A 19,247-nucleotide genomic window follows, 5' to 3' on the forward strand; every position below is an offset into this window, starting at 1 on the left:
CTGATTCCCTGATCCGACCTGAGCAATAGAATGTAGAAGAACTAATAGTGCTTCATTTGGAAGCCTTGACCCAAGAAACCTCAAGCTGTAAGAATTCCAGAATGATGGAGATGGGAGCAGGGTGGACTTTTCCTACCAAGGTACCAATTTAGCTGGTGAATTGTTTTAAAAAGGGAAAATAAAATTAAAAACTAGCTAAAATGCCTGGCAGTAGTGGCTCACGCCTTTAATCCCTTGCACTCAGGAGGCAGAGACAGGTGGATCTCTGTGAGTTCGAAGCCAGCCTGATCTACATACAGAGCAAGTGCTAGGGCAGGCTCCAATGCAATACAGAGAAACCCTGTCTTGAAACAAAACAAAACAAAAGCCAAACAAAACAAAACAAAACAAAACCAATTTAAAATTACTCCTAATTTACGAAAAAGCATGTATCAAATACAGATATGTTTATTTCTTGAAAATCTACTAAATCTGTACAAATGCCAAGAAGCTTGTGAACCACTGCGATGTTTTCAAACTCTTCAGGGGAACACTGACTTTTAAGGCTGAAAAACCTTCAAGGGACCAACTTCATTGTATTGCAAATGAGCTAACTCTCGAACTATCTAGTTCCTGATTTCTTGTTATATCAGAAAACAAATTTCCAGAGGTTCTGTGATTTTTAACTGACATATTTCACTTTTGCAAACATTAACATGTCTATAATTCTCTGAATAAAACTGACCCATGGCAAAAATAATGTGTTATAAAGATTTCTCCTTGTAGCATGAAAAATAAAACCCAGAGACAGACACTGGGGTTCAAGATGAAAGATCAGAGAAGCAAAGCAGCTAGGCACTGGCTTTCACCTCTACTTCAGACTGAAAGGGCAATCTTGGCTCCATGAACCCTCCGACTCCTAGACTGCAATGCTCTCCACCAAAAACCTCAGACTGAGCTCCTTATATTCTCTCTAGTTCGGGATTAAATGTGTGAGCTCTGTTTGTCTTTCAGACTGATTCATTCTCATGTAGCCCAGTCTGGCCTCAAACTCACAGAGATCTGTCTGCTTCTGTCTCTGGAGTGCTGGGGTTAAAGATGTGGCCACCACTGCCTGGCCTCTATGGTTGTGGCTAGTTTTACATTCTGATCTCTAGGCAAGCCTTATTAGATCATAAACAATATATCACCAAATCTCCTGGTATTTTTTTCTAAAGTGCTGTCCTTTAAAAACCTGTTTCTTCACTGGCCTATAAAGTACTTCTTCACTCTACGGTCATTGCCCTGTCCAGTCACCCTCTGGTCACATGTTCCTGCCTTTATTGTTTATGATATATTAAGGTTCATGATGATGAGTAAACAGTGTTCACTAATACTGTGAAAAATGTTTATATTTAAGGTGTTACTGTTAGTTCTTATTTCCCAAAATGTGTAGAAGGATTCACAGCATAAGCATGAATCTCACTGAGTCCTTAGATAAGGCCTCGGAACATTAGAATCCTTAGCTGAACATCAAATTTTGGCTTGTTTTTGCTAACCCATACTTGTTTGTGCATGGTAGATCTCTCTGTACAAGAGTCTTAAAGAGTCAGACAGCATGGTATACAAGTAGACAATCAAATCTAATAATCCAATTAGTTTAGCTCTCAAATTAGTGCTATCCAGGGCTCACACAAACCCATTCTGCTGTGAAAACTACTTTTTGGAAGCATATTAAAATTATTTCTGTTCTTATGTCCTCTTGCTTTTGTAGGAACAATCACTATCAAGGGAATATAGTTGAAAACCATAATTAATGAGTATTCAATCATTGTATCTTATGTATTAGTCATTAAAAACTTCATCATTCTATTCTTAGTGTGTACAATATAGAGTAGAAGCTATATATTTGAAACAAAATTGTCTCCTTGAGAAAAAATGGCAAGTGGCTTTTAATTTTTAGTAGATTGGTTTAGCTCTCTAAGATACTTTGCTTCCCAATGAATAACAGAAATTAACAAATAAAATCAGTGATTCTTTAGAGCCGAGACCTAGAGGTAAAAAAGGAAAGGGCACTTCCTACTACTGTAGTCAAGATGTTCTTTGGTGTGTTGCTCCTCTGTGGTATGTGACTGCCGTATCCTTCTACTACCCCTGTAGAACCTGCACCCCCCAAAGGATTTGCTCTTGGCTCTTAGCCTCTTATTTTATTCTGGGGGTAGCTGGCCTGTGATATGGGCAATCTTAAATTTTATCTTCTATTGTTTCCTGGAGGATGTGTTCTTCTTTATGGGTTGAATCTCACCAATAAAACTATGCTGATAATAAAACACTTGCAGGGTTATGTGAAAACTAGAAGCCTGTGATTTCACACGCTGTCCCTGACATAGAGTTGAGGGTGTGACTTCACATACATCTATTTATTGGAGTGGAGATGCTGAGTGACTAACATCTGGGTGCTGTTACTTTGCCACATTAAGAGGGCTGCCCTAGCCATATACTATCCTAAAAACTGATACTGAGCTTTTGTGACAAAAGCTCATGTTTAAGTCTTATCTATATTTGGTATGAGAAACACTGGGAAGTTTATTTCATAAAAATGCTGTTTTCCAAGATGGGCATGGTGTACATACCTGCAGTGCCAGCATCTGGGAGTTGAGACAGAAAGATCAGGAGAGAGCTCTTCATTGGCTACATAGTGAGCTCCAGACGAGCCTGGGTTCCCTGAGGCCCTGTCTTAAACCAACAAGCTGTTTCATGTATGTTTTGGGTATGGCCTTTCATATGTAACCCTTATTTAGTGAGCCTCTACCTCTGTCTGGAAGCAGAAAACTGATGCAACAAGAGGTCACCTTGTAGCACTAAATTTGTCTTTAGAATGACTGTATTTCTAACTCTGAATCACATACTCATGTAGGGGGAAAACCTGCACAACCTCTTGCCTGCAATTGAAACACTTCTCAGTAGTAGTGCCAATTTCCAAGTGGCAGCAACCACTTGGTATCCTGCTGTAGAATACCAAAACAAGCTGGGAGGAATGAGCAATTTCCTCTTGCTCTGATGAAGCTGAAGTATATGCAGTGTTGCTTTCAACCACTTAATCTCTAAACCCCTTCCCTGTACTTTTATAAAGATTTTAAATCACAATCTTATTACTTATGAAAACTAAGTATAAAAGAATGCCAGGAGGAAGACATTGTTGGACTAAATGAAGCATAGAAATAGGACCTGATAGTTATTAAAGTGAAGACTTTTCAGCCAATAGCAGCAAAAAGAAGTTTTGTAACTGTATGCTCCATGGCTAGACACATAGGCCATCAATGGAAAAAGCAAAAGACTAGAAATTTAGTTACAACCAAGCAAAGTGCACAGGGGTCTCTGTTGTCCTTCCCTGGGCAGTAAAATAATGCAGGCTCAGGACACAAAAGGAGTTCTGTTTCCCCAGTGTCAACTCCTACTTTCAATCTTCTGATGGGCACCAGTTGCCTGAGAGAATAATTCTGCCAAGCAGCCATTGCTGCGTTCTTTAGTATGAAGCAGGAGTGGTTGGGCTGTAACAAGCTCTAATTCCGGTGGTCCTGTTGTTTTCTTCTCAGCAAGGAGAAGCCATCAGCACCTTATGTAGAAGCTGCATGTTTAATCGAGTCCTTTGACCTGGTGCTGGGAGGACTTGCTGCTGAAGGGTCTGTGAGAAATTGTCTGAGGAGAACACAACATCTGTGCAACACAGAGAGCTTCCTCTTGCTCTTTCGTGTTGATTTCACAACAAAGTTCTGGCATTTAAATGGATTAGAGTCATTGGAAAGCAAAATAATATGAATTTTGAGAATCTAGACTATTTAGCAAGACTGGAAAACATATAGTTCCAGAGGAGAAAGAAAAGGAAAATACAGCTAAATAGTTTCATTCCATATACCATAAGGAGGAGACATTTTCTGCTTTTAATTAACTATCCATTTTCTTCCTAGCATGCGGCTTTGGATAATTAGGGAGATTATTTATAACAATGACTATGGCTTTCCCATTTGTTTCCTTAAAGCATTATGCTAATGAGTCCAAGATTCAGATCCATTCCCAAGTGAGCCAATAAACTCACACTGGCTTGGAAGCAACTACTCCACCCAGAGTCAGCCAGCCATCTTGCAAAACTGCTCCTTGAGGCTAGCTGAACTGAGGTAGAGCGTTCACTGCAGACATGTTCTCAGAAAGGGCTTTGTAGAAATGTTGCAAAGCACAGCAGCGAAGCCCTTAAACCTTCTGCTGCAAATCCTACATTGAAAGCAGATCAGACAATGGGAAGCGGCTTACGTGGCAGTGGGGCAATGGTATGCACAAAGTTCTTAGCTCGGCTGCCAGCATTTAGATTGCTCCGTCGACGGCTGTCAAAGTAAGGAATGAAATCTACCTCTGGGTGGAGATATGTGTTGTCTGAGCTAATCCATTCCAGTAATCAGCTGGCCAATGGAGCACCCCTCAGGAAGGTAGGTCCATCTCAAGTAAAGCTGAAGTGGATAAAAGGACCGATTGTCTCTTCAGTGAGATGAGCATACTTTTCCTTCTCAGAATTCCCACTCTCTGTGCATCTGCTCCAGGCCCGCCGTGAGGCTCTGTCAGATCGCTTAAGTGTTGTTCGTCCCGATTTAAGAAGATACAACTTCTTTTTTTCATTTTTTTCTTCTTTTCTATCTTTTAGATGCTGACTAGAATCTAAGTATGCCTGTTTGTTTTTTGTTGTTACTTTCAGCTTCCTTCTTTTCTCTATAGCTCCCCTGCCTACCATGTGGCTGTTTGTCCACCGCATAACTGACCTCCGTGTTGACTTAACTCAAACGGCATAGATTTTCTCTCCTTTTCTCTGCTCCATCTTTCTTCTCTGGGCAGCTACTGGGATGTACAGCACCTGCCCAGGAGTTGTTTTTGTTTTTTTTGTTTTTGTTTCTCTTTTTTTTATTTTTTTTGTTTTGCTTGCTTTTTACCTCCATCAAAATTGTTCTCCAGATTTAATTTCTTCATTAACGTGGCTAAGAATCTTCAGAAGGGACTCTGACTCCCCTGCTAACACATGAGGACCCTGCCAGCACACACAGAGTCTTTGGTATACAGTCTCTAGGTTTACAGAGCAGGTTTTCACCCATCATGACAATTATGGAACTGAAAGAATAATACATTTCTACAGTGACTCTGTTGCTTTGGGCTCTACAGAAAGCTTGGGGGCTGTGGGTTCAATGTAGGGTGCTCTCTGGCAGGCTGGCCAACAGCTAATTCCAACTTAAATGAATGCAAATGGGAGCCCAGACTTCTATCCCAAAGCTGAGTGAGTCAGGGATTCCAGTGTAGCAACTGGCTGTTTATGGAATAAATCACTGCAATCCCTCTCTGTGTGGCATTTTCTGATTTACCTGAAATTTTTGGCTGTAACCGGTGGTGTTCTGAGAGAATGTGTGTGTGTATGTGGAAGGAATTTAACCATGAAAATCTTATCTTAATCTTTGCCCAAGTATCACATGTCTTGATAATTTCAGGAATTTTATTGGCCAGTTTGCATGAGCCTTCTGTTGCGGAGACTGGAAGGCTCTTCCAGATGAGGCAAACAGATGTGGAGGATTGGTGATTTTCTGCTTTACCTGGAGAAACGCAAAAAGATAGGGGAAATCAGAGTCAAGATTGGAAGACCAAATATCCTGATTCCTTATCAGCTCAAACAACCATTCAAGTAAGAGTTTCTGCCCAAGCACACAGTTGTGTTCTTTTTTTTTTTTTCTGTTTTCTTTTGGTTTTTTTTTTTTTTTTGAGACATTTCTCTGGGTAGCTTTGGAGCCTATTCTGGCACTCACTCTGGAGACCAGAGTGGCCTCGAACTCACAGAGATCCGCCTGCCTCTCACAGTTGTGTTTTGTGTAAGGCTTCCAATAGCCTTTTAAAGACAAAAGTGCAAAATGATGTAATACGTGAACAGCTGTAGTGATGTCAACTGTAGTATCTTAGATGACTCAGTTTTCCCTCACTGATTCTATTTCTAAAGTTTGTCGAAGCAAAATAATCTCTACCTGTAAACAACAGAGAAACTAGAGTGGGATTATAGTTGCAAACATGACAAAAAACACACAATCAAAATATTTTAATGTGATCTCTCTTCCTTATGGAGGATAATTTGCCACAGTCAAAAATTCATTCACTTGACTTATTATTAACTTTTAGAGGCTGGGGGAAATGCCCCAGTCTTTAAAGTGATTGACAGGAACTATGAGGATATTTTTAGGATTTTCATTGCTGTGAAGAGACACTGTGACCATGGCAACTCTTAAAAAGATAACATTTCATTGACTAGGCTCACTTACACTTCAGAGGTTCAGTCCATTGTAGTGGGTGCACAGCTGCATTCAGGCAGCCAGGTTGAAGAAATAGCCAAGTGTCCTACATATTGCAGACAACAGGAAGTCAACTGACTATCACACTGAGTGATCCTTGAGAAAAAGACCTCAAATCCTGACCCAGTGACCTACTTCCAACAGAAGGTGTGGCCCAGATTAAAGTTATTCCCTCTGCCTCAAGGTCTCCTCCAACAATACCACACTTCCTCCAATAAGGCTACACCTCCTAACAGTGCCTTTCCCTATGATTTTATGGGGCTAAATACATTCAAGCTACCACAGAGCACCTGAGTTAAGTGCCCCAGTACCCCCACACAAAAGTGGGTGTGATAGCAAGGATCTGTAATCCCAGCACTGGGTGGGTGGAGACAGAAGGATTTTATGACCTTGGGGCCATCCAATCTAACAAATTAACAAACTCCAGATTTTGTTAGGGATTTCATCAAATAACAAAACAAAATACAGTAAAGAGCAATACAGAAAAACACCTGATGTTTAAGTGTGTCCTCCAAATTTGCACATAGCTATGTTCATACTGTGCACACATGGGCACATGCATTGTGCACACAGAAATGGTAATCTTATTCAAGAAATAGCTTCATAGAAACATCAAGAAATGTTAACAGGTGAAATTAAAACCATCTCATCCTGGATAATTTGGATGGATTTGAAGGGGGGGGTCAGAGAAGGTGATATGACCTACATGAGCAGTGGTGGAAGATGGGACTGGGTTGGGGGATTACTAGCTAGAACCTGGAAAAGGCAAGCAGAGATTCTGTCGAGCAGAGGTTCTCAACCTGTGGGTCTCCACCCCTTTGACAAACCTCTAGCTCCAAAAATATTAACATTTCAATTCAAAGAAGTAATGAAATTGCAGTTACGAAGTTGCAACAAAAAAATTTTATGGGTGTGGGTCACCACAACAAGAGGAACTGTATTAAAAGATAACAGCATTGGGAAAGATTTCGAAGCCCTCACTGCTCTGGAGCCTCCAGAATGTGAACATCCCCAGTGGCTGTTAATTTCTGTCATATACAATGTATTTCCATCTTGACTCTGGCACTGTAAGACAGTAAGAGTGCGTTGTTTCAGCCCTCAGTTTGTGATGATTTGCCAAAGCAGCAGAGGCATGCAAGAATCAATTGAACCTACAGAGACCAGAATTTAGTACTGCTAAATATGGTAAATATTCAGAGGCCTCTTATGCCTACAACTGCTCAAGGCTGTCGGTGTCCCCAGACAAATGGGTCTGTGCCCTGACCTACACAAGCATCCTCCAACCCTTCCTGCCTCTTCACTGAGCCTCTCATTGTCCTCTCTTCCTGAAACCTCTTTTGAATCTGTGCAAAGGCTTTTCCAGCCTGGAGACTCGCTTGTTTTGATTAACACATTTTTGTCTTTCTCCTCTCATGGTAGTCGTTTAATTGAGATGAAAACTACTCACCTTGCCTCTGCTGAGGAAAACATATCACTTCAATTAGCGAGAATTTTAGGTGTAGATGAGCCCTGAAGGTAGCTACGGCCCAGAGCCAAGATGAGGAAGTTCAATTTCAAATCATTAAGACATTTGGTGGGTAGCTACTGCTTCAAGGTATGTGGGTTGTAGGAAAGAGGAACAGGGTTTGCTACCAGGAAGCTCACACCTGGCAAACATGACAACTAAGGTCATGAGAATACAAGGCAGTGTGAGAACAGGGCTTTGGATGAGTAAGTGGAAAGAACAGGGCTTTGGTACTATCTACACCATGCATTTAATAGCACATGTGAGATCTTGCATGCACTTGTTTATCTTATCACATGAGTGACATAAAAATGTACCAATGTATTTAAAAAGTGTAAGTTTTTTATAGCATATACTTTCTAGAGCATACGATAAGAATGAAAGACATAGGATGATGGGTGACTTTACTGATTAATTCAAGAAATATATGCTAACTGCTATGTGTAAGATAGGTATTTATGAAAGAAACGAAACTTCAGCAGTCGTGTGGCTTATATTGTAGCAGTGTCTGGGTAGTCGCGGCAGGGTGGGGCTCTAGATGCCTCTTTTTCGATTCTTGATCTAACAGTTACAGGAATTTTAAAACAACCACAGAAGGGAGCATGGAGGTAATGTAACAGAGTCAAGGAGATCAAGGTTATCCTGAACTATGGGGCAGAAATGTGGAAATTAAAGCAGCTTCTGGGAGGAGGGAGATGGAAATAGGAAGGATGGGAAAGTTAGGCTTCCTCAAGCAGACACAGAAAACAGGCAGGTCCAGCAGCGACACCCAGGCATCAACTGCATGATGATTGTGAATAAAAACTTCAGTGAGCGAACATGGACTCCTCACATCTCTTTTTCTTGTCCTCAGGTATGCCACATTTCTTTTCCCCTATTGGCTTCAGGTCATCTTCAGGTTGTCAAACAGGATTTCCTGTTTAATGCAGGAAAAGTCTCACGATAAAGGCTCTCCACCTCATCAGGGAAGCGACATGGGAAGCTCCTACTGTCAGTGTAAAGGATGTTCCCAGTCACCAGCCATTATATTGCTGACAGGGGTCTCTGACACACATATAGTCCTGTATCACACATGCTGCCTGGGAAGCAGGAGGTCACAGAGACCTGTCATAACTTTTATCTTTCTCAACATACAATATACAAATATGTATGTCTAATATCAGTGTAGCAATAAGTCTTTCCACAAAGCCACCCGAGCCCTGCCGCCAAGTGGGCGCTTTCTGCCAGGCCGCCCAAGTTCTGGCCGCCACATTAAGGTCCCAAGTAACACACAGAGACTTATATTAGGTACAAATGCTGCTTGGCCAACTGGCTAGGATTTCTCACTTGCTAGCTCAGTCTTGAGTATCAACCATAAAGACTTATCTTATTGGAAGCCGGCTGCTGGCATCTTCTCTTACGGGGATCACCTGGTGGCTCAAAGCAGAGAGCAGGAGGAATGACTGGAATGACTTCATTTTTGCCCTTGCTTTTATATGAGTCTCCCTGCTATGCCACTTCCTGCCTGGATCACCACTTCTTTACTACATTTCCCAGAATCCTCCTTAACTCCTAGTCCCACCCAACTGCCTCATTGGCCAAACAGTACTTTATTTATCATCCAATAAGACAAACACATACAGAAGCACTTCCCCCAACATCTCCTCTTTTCTGTATAAATAAAAAGAAGGGTAATTTATCTTTTAACTGAAGAAAACTATAACCATAACTATCTGTCTTCAACTCCATCAAAGATCACAGAAGACTAATACATAAACTCTAGAACTGACAGAGACATCTGGTTGCCTGGACAGTCACCCAAAGTTCCTCTGTAATGCTGGAGCATCCATCTTCAGCCTATAGGCCAGTGTGTCTGTCCTCCATTTCAGCAGGAACCCTTCTGTACTGTCTTGTTTTGTAAGTTCAGCAGTCACTTTCTTTGTGGGTCCTGCATGTCCAGTTTATACAGCAACAAACAGTCCAGGCAAGAGCAGTTTCTTACCATGTTGAAGGCAAACTCCATGTTGAGTTTCTTCAATGCCCATCCTCCTTTCTAATGTAATTGGTGTGCCAGGAGCAGTTGTGTCTCACTGTCAAGAAAAACCCTAAACCATTTAAATGCCACATATTCTGTAGGTTTTTGAAAGGTTTGAAGAATATCCATCTCAAATACATCTCTGTATATCTAGAAAACCTAGCTAACCTAATTATAATTTTGACTATTATAGGTGACTATATGATCTGTATTTAATTATGCATTACATTTTAAAAGATCAGTATAAATACAATACCTAAACAAGAGGATATATAAATATATATATATATATATATATATATATATATAGTTGTTTCAATAAATGAAAATCCATACCAATGTAAAGTATTAATCTCCATATCCTATTCCCCCTTTTTTCCTTTAAAAAGAGATTGACTGTCATCATTACCATTTATAACCAACTCCATTTAAATGAAAACAAACATTTATAAACAATATTTGGGAATTTGGGTGTCCTTCATTCCAAACTGATTCCTGCTGGTTGGGGGCAATATTATGGGGATCTTGAGAAAACCCAGAATTCCTGGCTGTAGTGGTCTATGACTGCATCATCTCAGCTGTTTTGGATGTAGGATCGGTTGGGCCATTGCTTCAGGGGGTCTTGCTAATCTTTTCTGTATCATTCCAATTTTAGTATATGTGCTGCCATTCAGAAGCACTTATAATCAAACAAATGTATTTTAGCAGCTATAGCTCTTTCCTTGGCAATTAAACAATTTAAAGACAACAATATAGTATCTAGACTTTGGGTGTACTTTCCACCTTTACGTGGCTTTTTTTTAAAATCATTCTATTCCTTTTATTTCCTTTTGTTTCGTTTTTCCTGAACTCACAGAATATGAACCAACAACAAGAGAGCTTGCATGGGGCTGACCTAGGCCCTTTACATATATGTGTCAGTTGTGTAACTTCGGCTACTTGTGGAACGCCTAACAATGGGAACAGGGGCTCTTCCTAATGCTTTGACTGGCTCTTGGGAAACTGTTCCCCATTGCCTTGCCCAGCCTAAATACAAGGGGAGAAGCTTAGTATTACGGCAAGTTGATATTCTATGCTTTGTTGATACCCACGGAAGTTCTGCCCCTTTCTGAACAGAAATAGATGCGGGCCAGGGGGTGGTAGCCATGCCTTTAATTCCAGAACTCTTTGAATTCCAGGGACAGCCTGGTCTACCAAGCCAGTTTCAAGACAACCAGAGTTGTTACACAGAGAAACCCTGTCTCAAAACAAACAAACCAACCAAAACCAAAACCAAAACCAAACCAACCAAACAAACAAAAGCAGAGGAAAAGTGGACTGAGGGCATGGGGGCAGGGCAGAGAAGAGGTGTGGTGGGGGGAGAGGATGGAAGGGAGAAGGGATGGGGAACTTCGGTAAAGATGTAAAATAAATAAATTAAAATAAATTTTTGAAAAAGTAACTTATACTCACAGAATGCCTGGAAGGTGTGCAAAGGGCTAGCCCCAATGTCTCTTCACAATTCCCAATCTGAAGGAAGAATTCTAAGGTGTAGATCTTGTCGTCTTGACTGGGCGATGGTGCAGTAGGATTTTGAAGTTGGAGGAAGAGATTGATGGAAGGGAAGGCAGGGAAGGCCTTGGAGCCGATGGAAGCAAAGGCTCTTGGACATGAACACTCCCAAGTGTGCTCTAGTCCTAAGAAAATGACCGTTGCCCTGCTTAGCCAACCCTATAGCATGTGTCCTTCAGATTTCATTTTTGAGTAAGGGCCTTGTTCTGTCACTCGGACCTGTGTCCCAAGCTGGCCAACATTCTCTGCTGTTGTGAGTCAGCAGATAGCCTCTATAGCTTTTTCTACTAGCCCTGAAAGTTTGGCCAGTTTGTTGACTCAGGAACCATCACCCACCCACAAGGCAGACTCTCATCAACCCAGTTTTTATCTTCCTTTCCTCTGGAACTTTCCTTCCCTTTTTCTTTGAAACCCTGGCCATTATTTCCAGTACAAGGAATCCAATCCTTCCTTGGTTGCCAGAGATAGTTTGTTTTAGTAATCTGAATGTGCTGTGCTAGAATCCCAAAGATAAACACAGCTTGGGGGACATAAAAAAAAAAAAAAAAAAAAGAGGAGGAGGAGGGGCTAGGTGGCCTGGGAGGAGGGACTTGGGCAGGGTGGGCAGGCAAGTACAGGAAAGCCTGGGGCTCATCACAGGAAGTTCAGCTCTCCACCAGAGTGAGGTGGGGGTAACCTAACATGTCAGTGCCTGCATCGTGGGTTCAGAGCCAAGCCTGTTTAACACAGACTGTCTCAGTCCTCCGGGCCCAGGCTCACCTATGTGAGTATGCATAGGATAAACCTGAACCGGAATGTGATTTGTAACTTCCTTTTTTTTTTTTTTTTCTTCTGATGGAGACGTTTCACTTCCCTGGGATGAAGGGCAAAGTCACTGTATCTGAAATGCCTCTCCCCCCCCCCTCCTGCTCCTACTTTCCATGTCCATGTTTTGGGGGAAGGTTTTCCGCTCAGATTTCCTCGGCTGCCTCACTGATTACTCATTTGCAAGCCAGTTTTTTTTGTTTTTTGTTTTTTTTTTTCTGGCAGTGTAAGTTCATGTTCCATTTGTCTACTAGAATTATTTCTCGAGGACTAAAGCATTGCCAATTCACCAATTTTAATTGCCTACCCATAGTTCTGCCCACCCCTTTCTGTCTCATCTGAGGCCCTATTCATCCCTAGGCCTCTAGATTTATTAAATTCCTTTGATTTTTTTCTTTTATCTAGATGTGCATCCAGTAAAATTATTTTTCTTCTCTTTTATTCATCCAAATATAGACATTTTCTTTGTGACCTTGCTTTGACTCTTTTATCTTTTCTTTGGTATTTTTTCCCCCTGCCTTAGCAGCTCCAAACTTGCAGAGAGCACCAGGTCCAAGTCCTTAACTACCACAGGGACCTGTCCTTCTCTAGTCTCATCAGCATCTCAGCTCCAACAGATTGAAGAACATGCTCCTTTACCTCCCTGGTCCTTCTGAAGAAATCCCAACAAATCTCACAGCTAATGCCTGTCTTTCCAGCAATATATATAGACTGTGGTATATGGAAATAAAAATATAGAGGGCACATGAATTGCTAGCATTTTTATTTTAATTTTTCCTGCTGGTGGTATCAGAACAACATTTCCTACACACTTTTGATAGTGAATTGGACCCAAGTTCAGTCTTCTGTGACTGCACATAAGAATTTAAGAGTTTGAAACCTGCTTCTAGTAGGTCCTTTGGAGAAGTGAATCCCTCTCAATGCATTTATCAAGCTATGTTGGAGCCTTACCTTACTATACATACTCTTTGCTTCTTCAGTTTCTTAACTCTTGGTTGTCGTAGCTTGAGAGGTGGTTCTTTTTCCTTTATCCTCTCAAACAATGCATCCTGACTGCAACCTCCCTTCCTACCTCTCTTCGCACCTCCTGTCTTCCTCAGGTCCACTCCTCCTCCATTTCCCTTCAGAAAAGAGCAGACATCCTAGTGACAAGTTACAATAAGACCAGGCAGAAACCCTCAGATCCAGGCTGGATGAGGCAACCTTTGTTGTTTGTGACTTCTCCTCTGAATCTCACAATTCTCTCTCCATCCCAGGCAAGAGTATCACAACAGTGAACATTTTCTTAAAATTCCCCTTTAGCTTTCCCATCTCATTACCACCTGGTATTTTAATGCACAAACACCATGTCTAGAAATTGTTTTTCCCTCAGGTCTCCAGCTGCTGCCTGGCCAGGCACTGAGTGAGGCATTCACTGCTGTCCCAGGCAGGGCTTCCTGTCAATAGCAGAGAGGAAGCTGTGCTTTTGGATGAACCCTCATTGTCCGGGGCTGGAACAGCGATCACCAGGCAGTGATAAGGCCCTTTCCATCCTTGCAATCTGCACGAATCTCACTAGCCTTGTTAGGGAGAAGAGAAAAGAAGGGGCTGTCGCAAGGCTGCTGGGAACTCCATTAGCCAGCCCCACATATCCCAGCAACCAGATGAAATGAAAGCATGCCCGGTGATCACAGTACTTATCTTGCCAGGGTTTAGAACTCCTTGCTTTGCAATTCCAAACAAAATTCCAAAATTCCTGACATCAATTCCAAACAAAATAGTGAATAGACTTAATTTTTAATAGAATATCAGGCATGAAATGTGTTCTGGATTATGTTTGTTTTATTCTTTTATTTCATGGTAACTCATTGCTTAGTATTCTCCACTAAGGACCAAGACATAGTCTCCTTTGGTGTCACTTTTGGGTGTTTGTCACTTTTTCTCTTTCATCCTCACTTTCTTCAAGTGGCCTAGTAGACAAAAGATGTATTCATTAAATAGATGCTAGCTGCAGTGAAAGGCACACCATCAACCTGTCTTCCTTTACCCAAAACTGGATATAAATACTTCCTCAATTTATTCTCATGTGTCAAATAATTTTAAAAGTTCCTACTTTTCAGATGATAAAAACTAAGTCAGTCAATCCTCTCACCCCCACCGTGTGTGTGTGTGTGTGTGTGTGTGTGTGTGTGTGTGTGTGTGTGTGTGTGTGTGTGATGTCAGGAGCCTGGGGAAGGAAATGACCTTTAGGAGGCTTTGGCTTTTGTTTTCAGTGGCCAAAGATTCTAAAACAGAATGAAAATACCCTGACAGTCCAGACAACTTTCTTGCAGAAGATCTGAGTTTGGCTCCTAGCACCCACATTGGGCAGCTCACAGCTAACTATACTTTCAACTCCAGAAGATCTGATGCCCTCTTCTGGCCTCAGTGTGCAGCTGTACTCATGTACAGATGTATATGATTAAAAATAAAATCTTTTTTTAAAAAACCGTAACAGGGAACTCTTTTGTTTTAGTGGTTTTATAATGGTGGTGTCACAGTGCTATCTACAGTGCCACATAACATAGAGCAGGTGTGTGTTCAAAACTATACTAGCTATGTACACACATCCCCAAACACTTACTGAGGAGCGTGGATACCTGACATGGAGATTATGTACTCAGATTGGGGGCATGGGATTGTGTGTCCTTCCTCAAACACCATCCTGTTCTCACTAGTAATCTTTGTCCATTTCATCCTCCCCCCTCATCCTGACAAACAGGGTTATACTGAACAACTCAGGAGAATGACAATTGTATTATATATAATCTACGTACGTCAGCAGAACCCCCATAGACTCTGATATTAATTTCTTCTAAAAATGCAACCAACAAAGAAATATATTCCTTAATTTTGGATTAATTTCACGAGGTTGCCTAAGGAGAGAACCGTCTTGTTGGGTAGAAGCCAAAGGGCAGAGTTTCTGATTCTCTTATTGCTGTTTAATGAAGCTTAGCAGGAGGGTATTAACTCTCCCAGATGGAAGCCACCTATTTTTAGCCATAAACTACTTGAGATCAGGGAAGCTGCTTTGCCTATCTCAGGTCCTAAGTGCCTAGCATAGTGTGTAGCATGCAGTCAGTGTCTGAAGCACGTTTGCTGACATTTAGTGTCTTGTTCTGGGCCTATCTTATCTGTGAAGTAGAGCAAAGAGATTCTCAAAAGTGCCTCTGGATTTAAATGCTTATTGTTTTGTTTCTGGAAGAGCACAGAGTTTTGTAGGTGTGAGAACATTAAGATAAGCTCGTGATTTAATTATTTTGAGACACAGAAATACATTTGGTTAAAGTTATAGTGCAAGTACATATAATATTAAAATGTCAATAGGCTCATGCCATATTTAAAATATATCTTATCTGAAATAATGCCATCCTATGCAGCCTATGAAGCTGTGTATGATGCTGATGCGGAATTTGCAGTGCTTGCATCTGTATAGGGTTTTACATGCTCATGCCAACCACTTCACTTTGCTCACTTTATCCAGGCAGCAAACCTACTGTGTGCTTTCATTTCCCCTGAGCATACGAAGAAACTGAGTCCCAGGTAAAGTGTTCCATTGATTATGATTGTAAAGTCAACAAGGCAGTCACCCAGATCACCTGGTTTCCAGTGTGGGGTAAACGATCTGAGCCTTTCTTGATACATCTACGAAATGTAATCACAATATCCGCCTTTCAGGGCTTATTGTAGAAATTATCATTAACATTAACATAAATGTTAAGTGCTTGACATTAATCAAATGGTGTCTGCTTCTTTAATTCAACTGTACGGGGTCCACCTAGCTCAGCTGTCAATGGTGAAGTCAGGTGGCCAGTTATATTTTCACAATAATGGAAACGAGACTGTCAAGAAAGCTTATGAGAGTGGATGGAGGAGAGAGAACACACGCTTGAATGAACACTGAATGAAACCACATGCAGGCATCACTGAGTTATCTGAGACACACAGCAAAGAGCTGGGAGACTAGGTCTAACTTGGACACCTCGGAGACCCTAGAGAGATGATGGCATGATGTAGTGATACCCAACAGACCACAATAGGAGGCATGAAGCGAATGTTCCTCATGGTCCTTTTTGCAGTGCTGTCAGGTTGGGTAATGAATCATGTTTGTCTTCATAAAACTCTGCCTGTTCTCATGCCTGTCTCCACATGCCCTGTGTAAGCACCCATCTACAGGAGGTAGAAATATATCCCCTTGGGGGCTAGAAATGCTTGATATTATCCATGGTGCAGACAGTCTTCTATAAATTCCGTGGTCTGGTGTGTGGAAAGTAGCTGTTGGTGAATCAGGTTTCATTCAATGTTAGGGGTTAATTGGTGAGTTTAGAAAATGCATTGAGTTTCCATACTTGAATACCTCTTGTTGGTCTGATCCTTGGGAATTACCTAATTGATTCGTTGTTCTGCTCTTAGCTCACGATGTTATGAGATGGTTTCTGCCATAGTCTGGAGATGGGTTAACAGGAGGTCTGAGAATGATGGGAACATAGAACTAGGAACTGAATTCTGGAATGTTGAATGTGATCCTCTGCCTAGTCTGGACAAATAGATAAGGAAAGGAGTTTCTGTGATTTTTTTCTTTCTTCTGGCCCTCATTCTGGTTAATTAACAAATAAGGAATTCTTTTCAATTTTAAAGACTAAGATTGTATATGTGTGTTTGCAAATGTGTGAATGGCATGTATGTGCTTGTGGAGGAAGGCCTGAGGCTGATGTCAAGTGTCCTCTGCTATTACTCTCTGCCTTAGTTTTTGAGACAGTTTTTCACTGAACCTGAAACTCACTACTTTGGCTCTGCTGGCTGGCCAGCAAGCTCAAGGCATCCATCTGTCTCCTCCTCCCCGTTGTTCTGGGATTATAGGTGTACCCCTCAAATGCAGCTTTTTTTTTCCACGTGGATTTTGGTGGCTCAAGTTCAGATTCTCATACTTAAACCATTTATTGACTAAGCCATCTCTATCCCCAAGACTTGGACTTTTGAGTCTCTGATTCATACATAGTTTCTGTCGAAACTGAGACAGTGCCCAACATGGAAGCAGTGCCCCCTGTCAACAAGAAACTTTAAAGCGAACTCTTAGAAACTAGACCCATCTGAGAGATGTGTGTTATTTCTGGAGCCATCTGCCTGTGTTTCTTTCCCCTTGAGTCTAAGCATGATCCCTCCATGTGTCTATGAAGGAGTTGACCTAAAGTCTTTATTTAGGATGTTATGAGAAGTTGACCCCAAGAAAAAAATCTCAAGAGAATTAGAATACTTCTGCTCACATTTTAAATAAAGCCTTGTCAAGAATGGAATGCAGGAAAATAATGAAGCTTGCAGCCAGACCAGAGCCAAGGTTGGCTCATCTTAATGGTGGAGTGGGCTGTGCTAATTCCCAGGACTTAGTTTTAGTTTAGTGTGACGGTCAGAGGGAAGTGTTCTCAAAGAAGGCTTTTGAGAACACTTTTTTTTTTTTACTAGCTGGTAAGATAATAGAATTAACATTTATTTTTTTTCTTTTGTAAGTGTGATGCCTTTTCTACAACATGGCAAATGATTTATCCCAAGCCAATATGAGAGCATTGCAGATGTTTTGAACCACTGGCTCTGAGCTCCAAGACCTTTAACATGCTCACCTGTTCAGGTCAGGCCCACACAAAATTACCTTGCTTACAGTTAGCTGCAATGCAACAGATTAGAAATTCTAACTGCATGTTCAATGTCCTTCATCTTTACCATGTAATCTTTCCTAATCATGGGAAAGATACATCGTAAGTTTTACCTGCATGGGAGGTAGGGGTGAGATTGCACATGATGTGATATCAAGCATTGGGGATTCTGAGAACCTTTTCAGGATTTAGCCTACCATAACCTATCTTTATTGGAGGCGAGTGACTGGAGCACTGGGATTAGTTATTTTGTGTTGTGATAAAATGCCAGTACCAAAAATGACTTATAAGAGAATTAATTTTAGCTTATAGTTCCAGAGAGAGAGGGGGTGGGGAGAGAGAGACAGACAGAGAGAGAGAGAGAGAGAGAGAGAGAGAGAGAGAGAGAGAGAGAGAGAGAGAGAGAGAGATCGTAATTGTGGGGGAAGCTTGGCAGTAGGCAGCTAGAACAGGAAGCTGAGTTTTCATCTGAAAACATGAGGCAGAGAGAAAACTGGAAGACAGTTGCAGCCATAAACTGTCAGAACCCACCCCCCCTCACCCAAGTGATTCACTTCCTCCAGCTAGGCTCTACCTCTGAAAGGCTCCATGACCTCCTCAAGCAGCACCACAAACTGTGGACCAAGTGTTCAAACACATGATGAGCCTCAGAGACATTTCTAATTCAAACCACCAGAGTAGGTTGACGTAGACTTTAGGTTGAATAAACTAGAATTCACCATCTCATATACAAAGAATGAAAGAAAGTCAGACACTTGTAACACAGCTCTTGAGTGGTTCTACATAAATTACTTGCAACAACTTTTAAAATTGTTGGATTGGCTTAGTTCTCAGTTGCTTCCCTCACACAAAAGAGGCAGAAGACCACTAGCATGATTTAGTTTCATCTTTTTGTTAAACTTTGGACAGTCAGAAGCTGTCAGAATCACTGTTCTAAGAAAGACTCTAAAGCTTGGAAGGAAACCAGGATGGCTGAACGAGTAAGAAAGTGTTCAACATCCTTAGCCATCAGGGAAATGCAAATCAAAACAACTCTGAGATACCATCTTACTCCTGTCAGAATGGCTAAAATCAAAAATATCAATGACTGTTTATTCTGGAGAGGATGTGGAGAAAGGGGAACACTCCTCCACTGCCGGTGGGAGTGCAAACTTGTACAGCCACTTTGGAAATCAGTATGGCGACTCCTCAAGAAAATGGCAATCAGTCTACCACAAGATCTAGCAATTCCACTCCTAGGCATATACCCAAAAGAAGCACATTCATACAACAAGGACATCTGTTCAACTATGTTCATAGCAGCATTATTTGTAATAGCCAGAACCTGGAAGCAACCTAGATGTCCCTCAACTGAAGAACTGATAGAGAAAATGTGGTACATT

The 19,247-nt window shown here is 41.4% G+C and overlaps 1 long non-coding RNA gene and 1 pseudogene across 1 annotated transcript; both read right to left on the reverse strand.

Moving 5' to 3' along the window:
- Positions 1–431: 431 nt before the first annotated feature.
- On the reverse strand, positions 432–11,949 carry LOC118239483. Its single transcript, XR_004771752.1, has 3 exons — positions 11,297–11,949; positions 9,812–9,899; positions 432–5,582 (listed from the first exon to the last, which is right to left on the reverse strand). It is a non-coding gene; the product is annotated as an uncharacterized LOC118239483 (long non-coding RNA).
- On the reverse strand, positions 10,461–10,524 carry LOC113832651 (annotated as a pseudogene).
- Positions 11,950–19,247: the final 7,298 nt, after the last annotated feature.

This window comes from Cricetulus griseus, assembly GCF_003668045.3.
Source record: "Cricetulus griseus strain 17A/GY chromosome 1 unlocalized genomic scaffold, alternate assembly CriGri-PICRH-1.0 chr1_0, whole genome shotgun sequence".
Classification (NCBI taxonomy): Eukaryota; Metazoa; Chordata; class Mammalia; order Rodentia; family Cricetidae; genus Cricetulus; species Cricetulus griseus.